Genomic DNA, 6,439 nt, shown 5'->3' with positions numbered 1-6,439 from the left:
TCTGTGTATTTTCATACAGGATTATATATATATTTTTGATATTCAATAGTACTCTACCATCCTTTCTAAAAAATCTAATCTATTTCTTATATGTATATCATGGAAACAAATGTAAAGACTATCAGGAAACCTTGTTAGAGGAGGGGGAGGGGAAAAATTATAAAATTCAAAACCTTTCAAAAAATGATTGTAGAAAGTATTATTGTATATAATTGGAAAATAAAACATTATTTAAATAAAATTTAATCTTTTTTTGAATGAAATACATATTTCTATTGCTTTATTATAGTTATGCGTTATACCCAAACAAGTCTCAATTATATTTTAAGGGTGGGGGTTGGTTGAGTAAATCAATCTCTGAATCCCATTTAAAACAATTGACAGGATGCTAACACTGACCTCCATCCCATTGTTCAAAGCTATTTCACAGAAACTATATGGAACCTGCTCATACTTCCATCCCACTGTTCAAAACTATCTTACCAAAAAGGGAGGTTGGGGTGTAACTTGCTGGCAGCCTCAGAGGCCATTCTTCCATTGGGGGGGGGGGGGGGAGTTTGAGGCACATATCACTAAGATAACAGGGATTGTCCTGATTCTTCCCAAACTCCTCCTTAGTACTGCCCTAACTCCTCCCTTACCCCTTTCCCAGCACATACATTATGCCCTGCTCCTTTATATAAACTGACCTTTTCCCCTGCTGGCAGCTAATCAGCCCAGTTACAGCACCTTTGCAACTGTCCTAACTTTCTTTCTTTATGTTGCTTAGATCCTGCAGGTAGCTGCTGATCAACCCAGCTGTAATACTCTTGCAACTGTCCTTTCTCTCTTTGCTGAATTTCCCTAGCTGCTGCTTATCCCCTCAGAGGATCAGTTCAGATGCAATAATCTTGTACCTGCCTGTTTTTGGTCTATTTGTCTCTCTGTTTCTCTCTCTCCTCTTAGCTTTCTCTAAAATTTTAAGAAATCTAGCCTGTGAACATATTATGTTGTATGGGTTTTGTGAAATGCTATTGTTCTATGAGAAAACATGAGTGGTCAGACTTTAGAGAGGCATGGAAGGAATTTTATGAGCTGTTGCTGAGTGAGGGGAGTAGAGCCAAGAGAAAATTGTGCACATTGACAACTTTGTGAGATGATTGACTATGGTGGGTGAGGCTCTCAGCATTTCATGGATTGGGTAAAATCCTAAGAGACCTGCTGTGGACAATGCCATCCACATCCAGAGAAAAAACACTATGAAATCTAAATACATCCTAGGTTCACTTTTTAGAACTTCGTGTTTTTCCTTCCTATCTCATAGTTTTGTTTTTTTCCTTTCCTCTTGGATTTAATTTCTCTTTCACAAAATGACTAATATGTAGTTATGTTGAATGAAAATGTTTGCCACCATGGGGAGGGAAGAGGGAAGGGAGGGTGGTAGAATAGTAAAGAGGGTGTAACTCATGGATTTTCAGATGGATGACTGTTGAAAAACTACCATAGCATGTAATTGGAAAAATGAAATAAAATTTCAATAAAAAAGAAATCTAGTCTGTATTACTGCTCAATTTCCTTGTTACTTTAACATCCTCAGTAATGAATAAAGTTTTTTGTCCCTAAATACCTCTGGTTTAAAAATTGATCTTTTAAATGAATTCATTCACTTTCTGGAACCCTAGACAAAACGACTCTAAAAATTTCCTGGCATCAGTATTCGTAAAACACTTAGCAGAGGGCCTGGCACATAGTGGGTACTTAAGAAATACTTATTTCTTTTTTTTTTCCCTCTAGAAGTGAAGTTAAAGTTATGTTACAAATTGTAGCCCCTACATACAATTTGAAGTCTTTTACAGAATTCTTGATTAAAAAAAGGAGACAGGTTCTATTGCTGGATGGTTCTAATTATGGGGATTGGTTTAGGATGAATTTAAATGTCCCTCCATTTGACTTTTGCCCTTTGATCCTAGTTTTGTATTTAGAGCTAAAGCTAAGTCTAATCTTTCTTCCGTAGGAATATCTATCATTTTAATCTTGGTGCATAGAGACATCTCACTTTCAAACCCAAGTTTCTTCCACTATGCATTACCCATCAAGGTGGGTTTTACTGAAATTGCAGATGCAATACTGATGATTAGGATTTTAAGGTAATCTAACTGGTAAGTTATTGATTCATGAATTGACTAGAGGTTCCTTCATTCCTGATACTTTCAGTATAGTTGGTATGAATTGATAATGAACACTAGATGGCAACAGACAGTTGAGTATGTTCTCTGTCCCACCATAATCAAGTAAATTATTGTCTTTCAGGAACAAACCTTATTCTGCTAAATGGGAAAGGAGAAAGAGAAGGGAAGGGGTGAGAGGGAGGGAGGGGGGAGGGGGAGAGAGAGAGAGAGAGAGAGAGAGAGAGAGAGAGAGAGAGAGAGAGAGGGAGAGAGAAAGAAATGGAGGAAAGGAGGAAAGGGGGAGGGAGAGGGAGGAGGAGAAAGTGAATATGAGATAGCTAAAATTTCTATTTGGGCTAATTTCAGGAAATAAGTAATAAATATATTACTGTCTGCTTTATCTAATCCATATCTTATTTTAAAACCAGTCCATTGCTGTAGTCCTATTTGTTGCTTTGGTTTTTTTTAGAAATGGTTCCCAGTGAAGCGGCTAGGTGGTCCAGTGGATAGAGCACCAGCCCTGGAGTCAGGAGTACCTGAGTTCAAATCCAGCCTCAGACACTTAATAATTACCTAGCTGTGTGGCCTTGGGCAAGTCACTTAACCCCATTTGCCTTGCAAAAACCTAAAAAAAAAAAAGAAACAGTTCCTATCTCAAGCAAGAAGTGCAGCACCTCTCCACTATTGACTGGCAATGAAAACCTTTGACCTGGACTGATTTGGCCCTTCTTTCACCCTCAGCCTCTTTTAATATTGGTAGACAGCCTAGGCACCCAGTGCAGAACCTAGTCCTCTGTATATAATTCCTGACCTCAAGTCATCCAAGCTTCTCAAGTAGTTTGGATAAAAGGTAAGAGTTACCAATCCAGTTCATTTGCTGTTTGATGGTAAGTATATTTATCTCTTGTCAGATTTAACTTTCCTGTAAATCATCACCACTCTGTGTTGCAGCAGCAGACAGAAGCTTTGGTGAGAAACTAAGGAAAGTATAGTTCAGATAAAGAATTAATTTGGTTGAGTTAGACTTTTTTGGGAGGGGTTTGGGGGAGCTGGCCTATAATTTCATCTATATAGGGAACAGAGGATGAGGAACTTCCTTTACCACTCAGTTCAGTACTTCCTTAGTGACTTCTAGCCACTAGATTTGCCTAATGAGTAGTTGTAACACCACAGGCCTAGCCTAGCATATAGTAAATGCCTAATAAATATTTATTGATTGGCATGAGTTTGAGATGTAAACTTTATACCTCACCGACTCACATTGGTTATTTATTTAAACATTGGTTGTATGACAAAAGGATGACTTTCAATAATGAATTTATGAATTCGGTGTAGGTAGGGTTTTTTTTTGTTTTTTTTTAGTTTTTGCAAGGCAAATGGGGTTAAGTGGCTTGCCCAAGGCCACACAGCTAGGTAATTATTAAGTGTCTGAGACAGAATTTGAACCCAGGTACTCCTGACTCCAGGGCTGGTGCTTTATCCACTGCGCCACCTAGCTGCCCCTAGGTAGGTTTTAGTACATGTATATCATCTTACAAAGGAAAATATATATTATCTATCTCCAAGTCTTCTTGTGTTAAATGGAATGTGGGCTGGTATAAGAATTGGTAGTTTTCTTTGTGTGTTCTATACTACTAGAGAGTGGCTAGACCATGATACAGAAGACCTGGGTTCTTGGTTACATTATTAACTAGTTACTCGACCTTGGGCCCGGCACTCCCCTCTCTTGGCTTGCTTCTTTGACTGTAAATTGAAGGAGCGATTCTTAAAATCCCTTCCAGCTCTAACATTCTATGATTACTCAAGACTCCAAGCAGCCTTATACAAAAAGATAAGCATTGTCAGAAAGATTAAAAAAAAAGAGCAAAGGTTTCCCCCCCCCCCCTTGAGAGACTGAGACAATCACATTATTGTAAGCTGGACATTTTACTACTTGTCTTCCTGGCTTCACTTTTAAATGAAAGATGGGAGAGGGGAAAAGACAAGGAAGGGGATGTGACAGCTTCAGCAGCTAGCTTTCTTTCCCTTCTAAGCATCTCTTCTCTTCATCCTCATGAGATCTCACCAAATACAAGTAATTATCTGGAAAACAGACAAGGACACCAAGAACAGCTTCAAAGTTCAAATGAAACCTTTTTTTAATTTTTTTTTTTTACTTTGTCCTTTGGATACTCTGAAAAAGAAACTTTCAGAACTATACAAATTGCCAATTTAGCAGCTGGTTCCCTAGCTTCCCACAAGTCCTTCAAAAGCTATAGGAATTAAGTTGCTCCAGTTCAAAATAGCAATAATGTTTCCCATTTGAATATGCTTTTAACTATTTTCAAATACAGTATCTCAATGCATCCTTGCCACATGAGTCACTGTATCTTTTTTAAAGTTTCTTTGCAAGGCAATGGGATTAAGTGGCTTGCCCAAGGCCACACAGCTAGGTAATTATTAAGTGTCTTGAGACCGGATTTGAATTTAGGTACTCCTGACTCCAAGGCCAGTGCTCTATCCACTGCACCATCTAGCTGCCCCCACTGTATCCTTTGACAGATGAAATTTAAGTGATTGGGGTCACATAAGTATTGGCAAAATCAAAATTAGAATTATAATTGCCTGATCCTGTTGTTCTTACCCTAGGGTGTGTGAACTTTAAGGAAAAAAAGGGGTAACTTCATTTTAATATAATTGATTTCTTTAGAATCCTATGTATTTTATTTAATGCATTTGAAAACATTTTGAGAAGTTCATAAGCTCCACTAGGCCAAAGGACTACATGATCCCCCAAAAGGCTAAGAACCCCTGAACTGTCATATGATGCCTCATCCACTATTATTAGACTTGGGTCCCCTCATAGCCCTCCAAAGCCAATGCCTATTTGCCTCTCTAGGACATAGTCACCAACCTTTGTATCCTAAGATTCTTATTCATTTCCTTCCCCTCTTCCCCACCCTGATTCTAAGCAAGGGACACACTGATTAGACTCACAGAGCTGGAGGGAACCTAAGAGATTTTTCAATTCAACTCTTCCCATTTACAGAAGTCCCAAGAAGAGAAATGACTTTACCAAGGTTACAACTTATCAGTGACCAATACCAGCAATCTAGGTCTCCTGATTATTAGACTCACTCTTTTCATTACACAATGCTGCTTCCTCAGAAGCAGTCTCCTCCCCTATTCTGTTTAGTCCCCCAATATAATGGAGTGAGCCCTCAAATCTAGCTGGTTTTACTACCAGCTCTGCCAGTCTTTTCATATGACCTTACCAAAGTTTCCTGTTGTCCCTTAGCTTCAGTTTTTCTCATTTATCAAATAGTTGATAATAATACCTATCATCTTCCTTTCAGAGCTATCATGAAATCAAAGATAATGATGTCAAGAATGCTTGGGAAAAAATGGAGCTCTTTTCAAATGTTAGATTCTGTTATTAGAGTATTTTTGGTCCCTACATAATGTAAATATCAGGGCACTTGCACCCTACCACTATTCATTCAATCATCTGTCTACCTGTATCTGCCATCACTAACCTTATGCCAAAAGTTGGTAAAGGTGGTGATGGCAGGAATTGCTTTAGGGAAAATAGCACCACTAATAGATATCTCCAGAATGCTTCAAAGTCATGAAGTGTTTTACCTGCATCAGCTCATTTTTATCTAAAAAGTAGTTTACATGTATGCTCACAATCCAGTGGAATACCCAATGAAACAAGTTGTCTACACTTTGTTTAATGATGAGGAAGATACTGAAGATTAGAGAGGTTTATTGATTAGTTCAATGTTACACAGCTACATGCGGCCAATACAGGATTTGAACTCAGATCTTTTGATCGAATCCAGGGCTATTTCTTTTTAAAAAATTAATTTTATTTAAGGCAACAGGGTTAAGTGATTTGCCCAAGGTCACACAGTTGGCAATTATTGTCTGAGGCCAAATTTGAACTCAGATCCTCCTTATGCCAGGGCCAGTACTCTATCCACTGTGCCACCTAGCTGCCCCCTCCAGGGTTATTTGTACTAGTTTCTACTATATCAATGATGTCAATCTCAAATAGAAATGGGAGCCACTAAACTGTCCATAAGGATCCCTGCTGGTCACATATTAATTCAAGTTTCAAAATGTTATATTATCTGTTTTGCATTTTTATTTATTATTTTATTTTTATTATTTTGTTAAATATTTACCAACTATATTTTAATCTGGTTTAGTGGCCCAAATAAAACCCAGTTTAACACTTTTATCCTACATTGTACTGCCCCTTGTATGTTCTTTTGAATTTTTTGTTTCACAGGAGGGAAGAATGCTTT

This window comes from Macrotis lagotis, chromosome 8 (assembly GCF_037893015.1).
Source record: "Macrotis lagotis isolate mMagLag1 chromosome 8, bilby.v1.9.chrom.fasta, whole genome shotgun sequence".
Taxonomy (NCBI): Eukaryota; Metazoa; Chordata; class Mammalia; order Peramelemorphia; family Peramelidae; genus Macrotis; species Macrotis lagotis.
The sequence above is the reverse complement of the archived record's forward strand: the minus strand, read 5'-3'. Positions refer to the sequence as shown.